At 43.8% G+C, this 16,479-nt stretch overlaps 1 protein-coding gene across 1 annotated transcript in view; it reads right to left on the minus strand.

The window, feature by feature from the left end:
• Positions 1 to 11,509, minus strand: part of OSBPL5 (oxysterol binding protein like 5) — a 62,008-nt gene extending 50,499 nt beyond the window's left edge. Inside the window, exon 1 of the mRNA XM_075281191.1 lies at positions 11,164 to 11,509. The gene's annotated coding sequence lies outside the window, so the exon portion shown is untranslated. The remainder of the gene's footprint in view (positions 1 to 11,163) is intronic.
• Positions 11,510 to 16,479: the final 4,970 nt, after the last annotated feature.

Consider the following 16,479-nt stretch of genomic DNA (forward strand, 5'->3'; position numbering starts at 1 on the left):
ATCTGCACACAGTATTATGCCCCATAGTGGCCACCGCACACAGTATTATGTCCCATAGTGGACCCTGCACACAGTATTATCCACCATAGTGGCCCCTGTACACAGTATTATGCCCCATAGTGGTCCCTGCACACAGTATTATGCCCCATAGTGGCCACCGCACACAGTATTATGTCCCATAGTGGACCCTGCACACAGTATTATCCACCATAGTGGCCCCTGTACACAGTATTATGCCCCATAGTGGTCCCTGCACACAGTATTATGTCCCATAGTGGACCCTGCACACAGTATTATCCACCATAGTGGCCCCTGTACACAGTATTATGCCCCATAGTGGTCCCTGCACACAGTATTATGCCCCATAGTGGTCCCTGCACACAGTATTATGCCCCATAGTGGCCCCTGCACACAGTATAATGTCCCATAGTGGCCCCTGCACACAGTATAATGTCCCATAGTGGCCCCTGCACACAGTATAATGTCCCATAGTGGCCCCTGCACACAGTATAATGTCCCATAGTGGCCCCTGCACACAGTATAATGTCCCATAGTGGCCCCTGCACACAGTATAATGTCCCATAGTGGCCCCTGCACACAGTATTATGCCACATAGTGGCCCCTGCACACAGTATTATGCCACATAGTGGCCCCTGCACGCAGTATTATGCCACATAGTGGCCCCTGCACACAGTATTATGCCACATAGTGGCCCCTGCACGCAGTATTATGCACCATAGTGGTCCCTACACACAGTATTATACCCCATAGCAGCCCCTGCACACAGTATTATCTCCCATAGTGGCCGCTGTACACAGTATTATGTCCCATTTTGGACCAGCCATGAACAATTATTTTTAGACCCCAGAGTATAATAATCAAAGACCCAGGGGCTGGATACAAACATAAAAAAAACACAGTTACTTGCTTCTCCTGGGCTCCGGCTCATCTGTGGATAACCAGATGTAACCCCTGTATTCTAGCAATACTTTACAGTAACATGGGTATTGCAGTACTAAGAGCAAACACTAGATGGCACCAAATGTAACATACTGAGATGCACCGATTTAGAGGCAAGAGACACCGATACTTCAAGGGGGTTATCTAGTTTTGAGATGCCCTAAAGACATGCTTATAGATAGAATCATCCTAAAAATCATTATAGGATTGTAGTCAGCTAGTGATGCGATCACTGAAATCAATGGACCATCTGCATAATACACCAATGAGATGATTCCCCTGGAGGAAAAGCTTCTCCACTCTGGCTAAGCCTGCTGGGTGAAGCTATACATACATATAAGTCTATCCCATCATGAATTGACATGCTTTACATAACTGCATTTACAAGTTCAAAGCTTCAGAGCTGAACTCTCCAGCGCAAAGTTCTTTCAATGGCTGCAAAGAAAATCTTTTATTGAACATCTGGAAAATGTTGTCTTTACACTAAAATACAACAGTCAGGAGAGTGTCCCTACAATAGAGTATTGATTTTCTTCCAATAGGAACCAGCAGAATAGTGAGTGCAGCTCTGGAGTATAATACAGGATAAGTAATGTAATATACAGCATGTACACAGTGACTGTACCAGCAGAATAGTGAGCGCAGCTCTGGAGTATAATACAGGATGTAACTCGGGATCAGTACAGGATAAGTAATGTAATGTATGTACACAGTGACTGCACCAGCAGAATAGTGAGCACAGCTCTGGAGTATAATACAGGATGTAACTCAGGATCAGTACAGGATAAGTAATGTAATGTATGTACACAGTGACTGTACCAGCAGAATAGTGAGCGCAGCTCTGGAGTATAATACAGGATAAGTAATGTAATGTATTTACACAGTGACTGTACCAGCAGAATAGTGAGCGCAGCTCTGGAGTATAATACAGGATAAGTAATGTAATGTATGTACACAGTGACTGCACCAGCAGAATAGTGAGCGCAGCTCTGGAGTATAATACAGGATAAGTAATGTAATGTATGTACACAGTGACTGCACCAGCAGAATAGTGAGCACAGCTCTGGAGTATAATACAGGATAAGTAATGTAATGTATGTACACAGTGACTGCACCAGCAGAATAGAGAGCGCAGCCCTGGAGTATAATACAGGATGTAACTCAGAATCAGTACAGGATAAGTAATGTAATGTAAGTACACAGTGACTGCACCAGCAGAATAGTGAGCGCAGCTCTGGAGTATAATACAGGATAAGTAATGTAATGTATGTACACAGTGACTGTACCAGCAGAATAGTGAGCACAGCTCTGGAGTATAATACAGGATGTAACTCAGGATCAGTACAGGATAAGTAATGTAATGTATGTACACAGTGACTGCACCAGCAGAATAGTGAGCGCAGCTCCGGAGTATAATACAGGATGTAACTCAGGATCAGTATAGGATAAGTAATGTAATGTATGTACACAGTGACTGTACCAGCAGAATAGTGAGCACAGCTCTGGAGTATAATACAGGATAAGTAATGTAATGTATGTACACAGTGACTGTACCAGCAGAATAGTGAGCACAGCTCTGGAGTATAATACAAGATGTAACTCAGGATCAGTACAGGATAAGTAATGTATGTACACAGTGACTGTACCAGCAGAATAGTGAGCACAGCTCCGGAGTATAATACAGGATGTAACTCAGGATCAGTACAGGATAAGTAATGTATGTACAAAGTGACTGTACCAGCAGAATAGTGAGCGCAGCTCTGGAGTATAATACAGGATAAGTAATGTAATGTATGTACACAGTGACTGCACCAGCAGAATAGTGAGCGCAGCTCTGGAGTATAATGCAGGATGTAACTCAGGATCAGTACAGGATAAGTAATGTAATGTATGTACACAGTGACTGTACCAGCAGAATAGTGAGTGCAGCTCTGGAGTATAATGCAGGGTAAGTACAGGATACATGATATAAGTACAATAAGCACATAGTGATAAAACGTCTTATTCAGATTACTTCTCTATACACTATAATCTGTATAATACTCTGGGCCTTGTCTCACCCCCTTTAGTGGGGTCAGTGCCCCCAATTATCTCGGCTCTGTAGGAATGTTATAGTCAGATCCTCTTATAAGTTACTATTAATGTAAGTCAATGATTCTCTTTCCCTCCTCATTACTGTGTCGGGTTCGCTGTGACACCGGCCGACCTTCAGTCACCATTATTTTTCATCTTGTTGTCACTAGTAGGTAGATGGAGCTGCTTCCTTATTATGTGGCGAATGTCTCAATGTCACGGTGTCCATGAGGTTGTCACCCGGCAAACATCAGGCCATAATGGAAGTTGCGGAATCTCTTATCATTTATTAGGTGTCAGCCTGGATCCAGCACAGCGGACACCGGAGCTCAGTAACATCTGTGTCATCTGCAAACACGATAAACCCGACTAGGAAGCCCCAGCTGGTGTGACTGTATCCGTCTCCGAACAGCAAACTATACTGGGACTTGTAGTCCTACAGCTGCAGATAAATTATATGGTCTAGCTCTATGTGACGTCAAATACTTTTGTGCAAAAAAAAAAAATCCTATACTTCTCGAAATAATAGAAACACATGGATAATAGAACATTGGATATGACATTACATTATATGTCCATACATATGAGCCACATCTGCGTCACCTTCTTATGCCAGAACCTAATAATTGTAGAGATCAGCGGCGCTGCATAGACGCTGCTCATCTGAGACGCCATCAGGTCACCGTTATACTAGGTTTCCTCACCTGAGTCGATCACTGGTTGACTGACCAGTAATGCTAGCTCTTTCTTTAAAAATGAGGTTTTTCAGCAGCTGCAGCAGGATATATTATACAGTTCTGTGTCCACGCTGCAGAAGATGATAATACTGACTGGAGCTGCTGCAGAACATCCTATTGCAAACACATCTGCTGCAAAAGATCACAATACACATATCAGCTGCCATGGTACCTCATAATACAGATTTCAGGTCGCTGAAGAAAACTATAAAACACACTTCAGATGTAGCACAACATCCTTGACAGCTGCAGAATGTCATAATAACGCACACCTCAGCTGCTGCAGAACATCATATTGTACTCAGCTGCTGCAAAACATCATAATATACATCTGAGATGCTGCAGATCATCATAATACATACTTGATACTGCTGCACAACATCATCATGTATACTTTATCTGCTGCGGAACATTGTTATACATATCCCAGCTGCTGCAGAACATCATAACACACCTCAGCTGCTGCAGAACATCATAATACACACCTCAGCTGCTGCAGAACCTCATAATACACACCTCAGCTGCTGCAGAACATCATAATACACACCTCAGCTGCTGCAGAACATCATAATACACACCTCAGCTGCTGCAGAACATCATAATACACATCTCAGCTGCTGCAGAACATCATAATACACATCTCAGCTGCTGCAGAACATCATAATACACACCTCAGCTGCTGCAGAACATCATAATACACACCTCAGCTGCTGCAGAACATCATAATACACACCTCAGCTGCTGCAGAACATCATAATACACACCTCAGCTGCTGCAGAACATCATAATACACACCTCAGCTGCTGCAGAACATCATAATACACACCTCAGCTGCTGCAGAACATCATAATACACACCTCAGCTGCTGCAGAACATCATAATACACACCTCAGCTGCTGCAGAACATCATAATACACACCTCAGCTGCTGCAGAACATCATAATACACACCTCAGCTGCTGCAGAACATCATAATACACACCTCAGCTGCTGCAGAACATCATAATACACACCTCAGCTGCTGCAGAACATCATAATACACACCTCAGCTGCTGCAGAACATCATAATACACACCTCAGCTGCTGCAGAACATCATAATACACACCTCAGCTGCTGCAGAACATCATAATACACACCTCAGCTGCTGCAGAACATCATAATACACACCTCAGCTGCTGCAGAACATCATAATACACACCTCAGCTGCTGCAGAACATCATAATACACACCTCAGCTGCTGCAGAACATCATAATACACACCTCAGCTGCTGCAGAACATCATAATACACACCTCAGCTGCTGCAGAACATCATAATACACACCTCAGCTGCTGCAGAACATCATAATACACACCTCAGCTGCTGCAGAACATCATAATACACACCTCAGCTGCTGCAGAACATCATAATACACACCTCAGCTGCTGCAGAACATCATAATACACATCTCAGCTGCTGCAGAACATCATAATACACATCTCAGCTGCTGCAGAACATCGTAATACACATCTCAGCTGCTGCAGAACATCGTAATACACATCTCAGCTGCTGCAGAACATCGTAATACACACCTCAGCTGCTGCAGAACATCGTAATACACACCTCAGCTGCTGCAGAACATCGTAATACACACCTCAGCTGCTGCAGAACATCGTAATACACACCTCAGCTGCTGCAGAACATCGTAATACACACCTCAGCTGCTGCAGAACATCATAATACACACCTCAGCTGCTGCAGAACATCATAATACACACCTCAGCTGCTGCAGAACCTCATAATACACATCTCAGCTGCTGCAGAACCTCATAATACACACCTCAGCTGCTGCAGAACATCATAATACACACCTCAGCTGCTGTAGAACATCATAATACACACCTCAGCTGCTGCAGAACATCATAATACACATCTCAGCTGCTGCAGAACATCATAATACACATCTCAGCTGCTGTAGAACATCATAATACACATCTCAGCTGCGGCAGAACATCATAATACACATCTCAGCTTCTACAGAACATTATAATACACGCCTCAGCTGCTGCAGAACCTCATAATACACATCTCAGCTTCTACAAACATTATAATACACACCCGAGCTGCTGCAGAACATCGTAAAACAAACCTAAGATGTTGCAGAACATCATAATACACACTTCAGTTCCTGCAGAACATCGTTATACACATCTCAGATTCTGCAGATCATCATAACACACATCTCAGCTGCTGTACAACATTAAAACACATCTCTCGGCTGCTGCAGAACTTCATTACACAGTTACAATGATGTGACATCATTTCAATGAATCAATGGAGTAGAGGAATTTCCCTCTTTCTCTTCAATAGGAAGTTCTGCAGCAGCTGAGGTATAATAAGACGTTATTGACTCCACTAATATATAAAATGAATGGATGTCACTTTGGCCTTTCCATGCAGGTTTAATCTGATGATATTACACGGCATTACATGATATTATGTTACGTCACACAACACATTATAAATACTATAGTGAATAGACTACTGACCCCTATCAGCCCTGTAATGTATATGAAGCATCGCCTTGTGTTTGTTTATAGTGGACTGTTCCTTTAAGTACAGAACACTCCGGATACTTTGGAGATTTCACTTTGCTACATTAACTTTCTATCAAGTGGTGTATAAGGGACCCGGAGACGGCCGGTGACTATGTGACAGCTGAAATCACTTCCCTGAGTCATTCCGCCTCCGACTAATGAGCAGACAGATAGCGCTGTCACCAGCCAAACAACACAGCTTTCCCCACTTCCCGCTGGAGATTTCAGCAGTGTTTTCATGAGAGGGAAAGGCAGAATTATTCGCAAATCCTCTTCATCTAAACAGTCAGGTCTGCCCGCACCCATGGCCCGAGACAAACCCTGCGGACTCCCTGTATGGACAGATGGAAAGGAGATCGAACTGGACGCCAAGTGCTGGCAGCTGGAGAGGGGAACTACAAGTCCCAGCAACTAGAAGCAATGGACGCCATTGACTACAGCATTATTCATGAGGTCAGACGCAGATGTGAACATAGCCCAACCATTACAAAAGATGAGATTATCTAGAACAATTTTCAACAAACATAATAACTAATTGGTCATCACTACAACCCCCAGCAAATCCTATAGCCAAATATACAACCCCCAATATAGACCACAGCCATCCATACAGTGGTCATTATATTTCACAGTCAATTGCTAAACCCTCTACTATAGCTCATGGCCATTCATATATACCACACTATAACCCAGTCCATTCATATATACCCCACTATAACCCTGTCCATTCATATATACCCCACTAGAACCCTGTCCATTCATATATACCCCACTAGAACCCTGTCCATTCATATATACCCCACTATAACCCTGTCCATTCATATATACCCCACTATAACCCTGTCCATTCAGATATACCCCACTATAACCCTGTCCATTCATATATACCCCTCTATAACCCTGTCCATTCAGATATACCCCACTATAACCCTGTCCATTCATATATACCCCACTATAACCCTGTCCATTCATATATACCCCACTAGAACCCTGTCCATTCATATATACCCCACTATAACCCTGTCCATTCATATATACCCCACTAGAACCCTGTCCATTCAGATATACCCCACTATAACCCTGTCCATTCAGATATACCCCACTAGAACCCTGTCCATTCAGATATACCCCACTAGAACCCTGTCCATTCAGATATACCCCACTAGAACCCTGTCCATTCAGATATACCCCACTATAACCCTGTCCATTCAGATATACCCCACTAGAACCCTGTCCATTTGTGTGACCCACATTTTATGGGACAGTCCGTTGCTCAGCCCACACTTTGGTCATTCACACGTTCCCTACAATATCCAGCACTCCCCAGCTGAGATGCAATGGGGTCCCGTTCCCCCAAACTGTTGTCATGGGAGGCTACAGCTTGGAGAAGGGTTCCCACTTCAACTCATGGATAGTGCACCCTTGACTATACCCTAAGGTCCACTGTACAACTGGCTTTACTGTATACGCAATGGTCATTTGTATCCCCACCACCACGTTCTCTTATCATTACTCATACAACACCCATCATACTGCAAATTCAACTGAGGAAATCTCAATTGTGCACCTGCCCCCCCATTCCCACCAATCCAACTGGTTATTCAGTCAACGCCGGTCTTTAGTTGGTTGAACAACGGCTCACTATAACGTTGTATGGCCATTTGTAGAGCCGCTTATATTCTGTGGTCTTTGTATGCTCCTGTTATCTCTCTGTGGTCTGCATACAACCCATCCCAAACCTCCACAACAATTCATGGTCATTTGTACAGTTCCATTATATCTTATTGTCTCCTTACATCCCTATTATATCCTATGGTCTTCATACATCCACATTATACCCTGAGCTCTTCATACATCCCCATTATACCCTATGGTCTTCATACATCCACATTATACCCTGAGCTCTTCATACATCCCCATTATACCCTATGGTCTTCCTACATCCACATTATACCCTGAGCTCTTCATACATCCCCATTATACCCTATGGTCTTCATACATCCACATTATACCCTGAGCTCTTCATACATCCCCATTATACCCTATGGTCTTCATACATCCACATTATACCCTGAGCTCTTCATACATCCCCATTATACCCTATGGTCTTCCTACATCCCCATTATACCCTATGGTCTTCATACATCTCCATTATACCCTAGGGTCCTCATACATCTCCATTATCCCCCTATGGTCTTCATACATCCACATTATACCCTGAGCTATGCATACATCCCCATTATACCCTATGGTCTTCATACATCCACATTATACCCTGAGCTATGCATACATCCCCATTATACCCTATGGTCTTCATACATCCACATTATACCCTGAGCTCTTCATACATCCCCATTATACCCTATGGTCTTCATACATCCACATTATACCCTGAGCTCTTCATACATCCCCATTATACCCTATGGTCTTCATACATCCACATTATACCCTAAGCTCTTCATACATCCCCATTATACCCTATGATCTTCATACATCCACATTATACCCTGAGCTCTTCATACATCCCCATTATACCCTATGGTCTTCCTACATCCCCATTATACCCTATGGTCTTCATACATCTCCATTATACCCTAGGGTCCTCATACATCCCCATTATACCCTATGGTCTTCATACATCCCTATTATACCCTAAGTTCTTTGTACATCCCCATTATACCCTATGGTCTTCATACATCCACATTATACCCTATAGTCTTCATACATCCACATTATACCCTATAGTCTTCATACATCCACATTATGCCCTGAGCTTTTCATACATCCCCATTATACCCTGAGCTTTTCATACATCCCCATTATACCCTATGGTCTTCATACATCCACATTATACCCTATGGTCTTCATACATCCACATTATACCCTATGGTCTTCATACATCCACATTATACCCTATGGTCTTCATACATCCACATTATACCCTATGGTCTTCATACATCCACATTATACCCTGAGCTCTTCATACATCCCCATTATACCCTATGGTCTTCATACATCTCCATTATACCCTAGGGTCCTCATACATCTCCATTATCCCCTATGGTCTTCATACATCCACATTATACCCTGAGCTATGCATACATCCCCATTATACCCTATGGTCTTCATACATCCCTATTATACCCTAAGTTCTTCATACATCCCCATTATACCCTATGGTCTTCATACATCCACATTATACCCTATGGTCTTCATACATCTCCATTATCCCCTATGGTCTTCATACATCCCTATTATACCCTAAGTTCTTCATACATCCCCATTATACCCTATGGTCTTCATACATCCACATTATACCCTATGGTCTTCATACATCTCCATTATCCCCTATGGTCTTCATACATCCCTATTATACCCTAAGTTCTTCATACATCCCCATTATACCCTATGGTCTTCATACATCCACATTATACCCTATGGTCTTCATACATCTCCATTATCCCCTATGGTCTTCATACATCCACATTATACCCTGAGCTCTTCATACATCCCCATTATACCCTATGGTCTTCATACATCCCCATTATACCCTAAGTTCTTCGTACATCCCCATTATACCCTATGGTCTTCATACATCCACATTATACCCTGATCTCTTCATACATTCCCATTATACCCCAAGCTCTTCGTACATCCCCATTATACCCTATGGTCTTCATACATCCCCATTATACCCTATGGTCTTCGTACATCCCCATTATACCCTATGGTCTTCATACATCTCCATTATACCCTACGGTCTTCATACATCCACATTATACCCTATGGTCTTCATACATCTCCATTATACCCTATGGTCTTCATACATCCACATTATACGCTATGGTCTTCATACATCCACATTATACCCTGAGCTCTTCATACATCTCCATTATACCCTATGGTCTTCATACATCCCCAGTATACCCTATGGTCTTCCTACATCCCCATTATACCCTATGGTCTTCATACATCCCCATTATACCCTATGGTCTTCATACATCCCCATTATGCCCTAAGTTCTTTGTACATCCCCATTATACCCTGTAGTCTTCATACATCCACATTATACCCTATGGTCTTCATACATCTCCATTATGCCCTAAGTTCTTTGTACATCCCCATTATACCCTGTAGTCTTCATATATCCACATTATACGCTATGCTCTTTATACATCCCCATTATACCCTATGGTCTTCATACAATCCCATTACATCCTATAGACTTCTTACAACTCCACTATAGCCTATGTTCTTCATATACCCCCGTTATACTCTATGGTCTTAATACATCCCCATTATACCCTATGGTCTTCGAACAACCCACCGCAAACCCCCACTACATCCTACGTTCATTTGTACAGCCCCTTTAAATCCTATGATTTTCTTTCAGTGCCATTATACCGAGTGTTGTTCGCACCCCCATGATATCGTACAGTCTTTGTATAATCCCTCCAAACCTTCACTACAACCCCTGGTCATTTGGGCAGCCCCACAATATGAAGTTGTATAAACTGTCATATCCACATCTTATAACCCCCAGTTATTTGTAGAATCCCCCACTGCACCCGTCACTTCTCCCCCACACTCCCTTCCCCATGGTCATTCGCACAACCTTCACTGTACCCCAGTCATTCACTAGCCGTCTCTGTCGGGGAGGTAGCCATTGTTTACGTCTTTCTTCATCACATTTCTCTCATCGCTATGTTCTGCAATAAAAAGCACCAGCAACAGTTAATGGTAAGGAAGGAAAAGCGCGTCTGTTCACAGCGGAGAAGGCAGGGAGGAAGGAAAGGCGAATGGCTTGTTATTTCTTACCTTGTCAGCCAAGGGCAGGATCTAGTGGCACATTGGGGCAACAGGGCACTGCCCTACAGGCACCTCTCCTGGTGTTACTGAGTCTCCAAAGCAGGAACTTCATTGCAGATCATTGCCTTCTCCTGTGTGCTGTGCATGCCCTGAGATTTTCCCTCCCAGTGGATTGCAGGCGGCGCAGGCTGGAAGTGTTACAGCCCAGTCCTTTCTCACTTTCCCTGCCTGCTGTACAATGTCCCCAGATGTAGAATTAACAGCTGCTGCTTCTATAGCAAAGAGCGAGCAATGTCAGCGGCAGAATGTGGAGTGTAGACAGCCGAGTGCAAGCCCAGGGGGACAGCAGGAGGGGGAAGAAGTCTGATGTCAGCACAGAGGATGAGATGTGGAGGGGAGCGGGCGCTGGACCTGACCACACAGGCGGATTATAGCATCAGTATGAAGAAAGTGGGGGTAACTGCAGAAATAGCAATTCCTTCATGAAATATCAACCCAGGAGGATAGTTAAGGTTATGCATTTGAGTAGTTGAATGTGCGGTGTGATGGGTGTTGTATAAAGGACCATAAGGCAAAGTGTGTGTGTGTGGGGGATACATAAATGACCATTGGGTATACACAGTCCATTGGGACTGTGTACCTTAGGGTATAGTCAAGGGTTCACCATCCATCCTCCTTCCATATGCACTTTGGCTTGCTTGGTACCGATTCTAAAACAGGTACTAAAAATATACAGTACCTGGCACCTTGTGATACTATTACGAAGTTGAAAAATGACAAGCGACCAAGCGGCGAGTTTTGGCGGTCCAGTACTATTTAACGAAAAGTGGGCAGTAGGTAAAGGTGTCCGTGTACCTGGGGATATTACACTGTGTGAGGGGAAGAAAAGGGCATTATACTGTATGTGGGCCAATAGAAGGGGTGTTACACTGTGTGGGTGTCAGTAAAAGGGGGCATTATACTATGTGGGGGCCAGTAGAGGAGATATTATACTGTGTGGGGGCCCAAAAGAGGGTGTTATATTGTGTGGAGTCAGTAAAGGGTATAATTGTACTGTGTGAAGGGGGTCAAGTAACATGGTGTCGTACTGTGTGCGGGACAATAGACATTGTAGGGGCCAGTATAGGTGACAAAACACTGTGTGCGGCCAATAACGGGGGCAATATACTGTCTGGAGCAAACCTCAAGATAGTGCAGCATACAGCACTGTGTTGTCAAGATTCTTTGACCTGTACATAGAGGTGTGGTTGCTATAAAAAGGGGGGTGTTGCCTAAAACATTTGATTAATAGGCACACAAAATGCCACGTCCACCCCTGTTGGCACCAGATGCTGGCTTTACCCCAAGGATTCCCCAAAAATTGTGAAACATTGGGACAGATTTTAAAAAGAAAAATGGTGGGATGTATAGAGGGGGCAGCACACACCTCTTACACTATTGTGAAGAGAGAATGCTGACAGTCAGTCCCTACTGCCATAGACTAAGATGTAGAGCTACTCATTTGTACTTGTAGTGTTATTGTCTGAATACACGTCACTTCCAAATGTCAAAAATTGCAGCCAAACCACCAAGTGGTGAACACAGTCTTAGTAAGCGCTGAATCTGCTGTTCTTATAATGTTACGTTCGTGTCTATGCCCAGACCCAGAATCCGGACTGCAGACTGCACCGCTAAGGAAACAGGGGTGGGAGACTTTCCCTGACGCTATGGCGGCTAGCTAGGCCCTGCCTGCGGGTGGTGGTCAGCTGTACCCGCTAGCCTTGGCCCCGACAACTCCTGGCTCTCTAACACGAAGGCCTAGCTGACAGATAGGGCAACAGCTATAGGAGAGCTAGGGACTGGGGTTTCTAAAGTGGTGACCCCTACAGAAATCAAGGTGCAGCTGCAGACAAACAGGATGGGACAAGCTGGACAACAGACATGCAGCACAACACAATACACAACAAGAGGAATGAGGAGAGGGACAGTGGAGAGGTGAGGAAAGGGTTACACAAGACTGGGGCAAAACAAACCGGAACCCAAACCTCACAAATAATCAGATAGTTCCAGGCAACCAGAACTGAAGGACAAGGTAGAGTAGAAGTGTGGAGGGACAAACCAGACTCACACACAAGGCAACACTCACACCACTTCCTAGTCAGTTGAAATACTCGCAAACCACTATTCCTCCCAGAGCCAAGAATCCTAGGTGGTAACCACAAAACCCAGCAACTAGTGAAGCCAGCTCTCCTCCTAATAAAGGCCTCAGAATCGTCCCATAGGATAATGATAATGACCCACACCTGAGGTTCGATCCAAAGAACCTCAGGTACACTCAAAAGGCCAATACCAAATGCTCAAGCAGATGGTCCAATGGCAAGGAAACTACCATAAGACCCCAGAACACTGGATCAAAAGCAACAGAAAAACACTCAACTTTATAAAACAAAACAAGGTCTTGACATATAATTCCTTTACGTACAACATTCTCCAACTTTTTACTTTGTGCTTCACTTCATCTCCATTTACAAGATCTGTTCTTACTATCAGTAAATGGGAACATTGTACAGGTTAGAATGCCGTCAGTGGCAGAAGTAGTACCATAGTAGCTGCTCTGGGGCCCGCAACCTTAGGGAGCCTGCTTGGCACTTGTTCCTCTTTTTGGCTGGTAGGTAATGGGCTTTATTTACTTACCAATTCCCGCTCCTTCCGCTTCCCCTTCAGTCCTCCAGGCTGCCCTGTGCATCTCATGACATCATTGAAGAGGGCTGAAGACACCAGGGAGTCGCACCAGAGTCCAGGAGAGGTAAGTAACACAGTTTTCTATGTTTGATCACTTTCCCTGCACCTCTGCTCATTTACAGACCCCAGATTATAATAAATGTCCCGAACCTGACATTTTTGCTATATTTTCAACCCTAGGGGCCACTGTGCGACATTATACTGTGAGAAGGGACCTCCATGGCACATTATACCTTAAGAAGGGGCCACTATGGGACATTATATTGTGTTAAGGGGCCACTAGGGGCGCTATGCTGTGTGGCAGTGGGAGGCCCCAAGTCAAAAGTTTGCTTTAGGGCCCAGTCTTTGCTAGTTGCATCCCATCCTGACCCAATGCTTCTTACATCTGAGGGAGCAGGACACCGAAGACACCGAAGCAACAGGACAGGACTGTGTTAGGAGGATTTTTTTTAAAAAAAATTTCACCTCCTCTGGCGTTTTTAATTTCTTAATGTTAAGGCCTTGCATTATGTGGTCTACGCCTTTTCGACCGCTACTCTATTCAGACTGGGTTGAACCCTCATTCCAGAGACTAGTGGGGGTTCCTCCAGTCGAACACCCACAATCTGCATCTTATCCCCTATCCAAGATGCAAACCCGAGTTCCCCTTTAAATGTTTAATGTTTAATTTATTTTTATATGTCTGGGACAGTTTATGGATATTTGGCTCGAGAGGTCAAGACGGTCAATGATCAGTTTCCACTTCTTTCTGATAATGACAGGGCCACATAGAGATAAAATAACTTCACAGCGAGAAGAGTTATTTGCCAAATTACCACTTTGGAGTGAAATACATTCATAATGGGGATCTTTGCGGGAATCTGTGACATCTGTGACACATGAGTCACCCCGCGCGTTTCGATGAGGACCGATGATGGAAAAATGATGTGAAAATTACATATAAAAAACCCAACATTTACAGACTGGGTCAAGTGCGGTAAGAATAAGAGCGTGTCATCCTGCAGGGAGGAAATCAATGTAAAATTGTTTTATATAAAAATTCCTACCCGTTTCTGTCTCCCTGTGTACACTGATCATACAGGATATCTTACTCTCTTTCATTGGCCTTTATAGATGAGCAGAAGTCTCATCCAAGCTTATGCCCATATTTACCACCATTTTCTGGCAGTAGTTTGGTAGAACAGCTCCTCAGGGGCGGTCCCTGTAATGCGAGACGACGCCCATACATGGTGTGGGGGGGGGGGGGGCTTGTCATAATCCTTTTTTGTGACGTGACCGGTATATACTCTGCCCATGTCACCTAGAAAATAAGATAGAGACTCCAACTCTTCTAGGAGTTAGGGAGGTCTCTTCTTACTTTAGGACCCTCCTGGAGAGTGGACAATTATGCTTATTCCCCATTAGGGGTTAAATGTTTGATCAGTGACGGCTGGGACTCCCAAAAACGTTCCTCCTGTTTACATGGAGAGGTGGTAACTTACGTACACTACTGCTTCATTCATCTCTATAGAATAGCCAAGCACTGTACTCGGCTTCTCTTCCACAATCCCATAGGCATTAAAATGGGGACTCCCATTCTCTTGATTGGTGAGGGTCCAAAAACTTGTCACTTATCCCCTATCCTGTGGACAGGGGATTGGTTTGGTTTAAAGTGTACCTTGAGTTATAAAACAATTTCCATAAATGAATATGACTTGTGACTATAAGTCACTTTGTAATAGATCTTATTAAGGAAATCTGTTTCCTTCTCCACTTATCAGGTTAAGTTACTTTTTACATAGAAGTCTATGGAGAGAGGGGGAGGAGGCTGCAGAAAAGGACACACCATAGCTTCAGCTCTTTGAACACTGCTGTGTTTCACGATAAGTCTTTACCGCTGTACAGAATAAGGCAATAAACCAATTATCAGCCTCCTCTCCCCTCCATAGACTTCTGTGTAAAGATACAGTCTGTGTGAAGGAAACAGATTTGGTTAATAAGATATATTACAATTTTTTTTATATTCATCTGTACTATCCATTTATGAAAGGTCTTATAACCGGGGTACAACCCCTTTAACAAGAAGGAAGAAATTGAGTAAGAGATGACTGCTGAATCAGACTACACGCAGGGTTTGTTTGTAGTCTGTATGGTGACACATGGGTCTTCAGTAGAGATGAGCGAACACTATTCGAAACAGCCGTTTCGAATAGCACGCTCCCATAGAAATGAATGGAAGCAGCCGGCACGTGGACTTTGCCGGTGGCCGGCCGCTTAACTCCCCGCGTGCCGGCTACGTCCATTCATTTCTATGGAAGCGTGCTATTCGAAACGGCTGTTTCGAATAGTGTTCGCTCATCTCTAGTCTTAAAGGGGTTGTACAAGGCGCTAGGAGATTTTTAATCAGGACCATTCACAATATTGCTTCATTTTTATGGGTTACAAAAGAACAAAACTATACCCGAAACACTCGATTGTAGAACCTGACGGGCCTGATGCCGAAATCTGGAGCTCTATCTTTATTCCTGTACGCCGAAATACCAGTCATGTTATACCTAGGGATACGGGGAAGCTTGAGAAAATGTTCTAATACATCGAGTACAAGGAGTTCCAGGAGTGCATGTC

The sequence above is a fragment of the Leptodactylus fuscus genome, chromosome 7, assembly GCF_031893055.1.
Source record: "Leptodactylus fuscus isolate aLepFus1 chromosome 7, aLepFus1.hap2, whole genome shotgun sequence".
In the NCBI taxonomy this organism is placed as follows: domain Eukaryota; kingdom Metazoa; phylum Chordata; class Amphibia; order Anura; family Leptodactylidae; genus Leptodactylus; species Leptodactylus fuscus.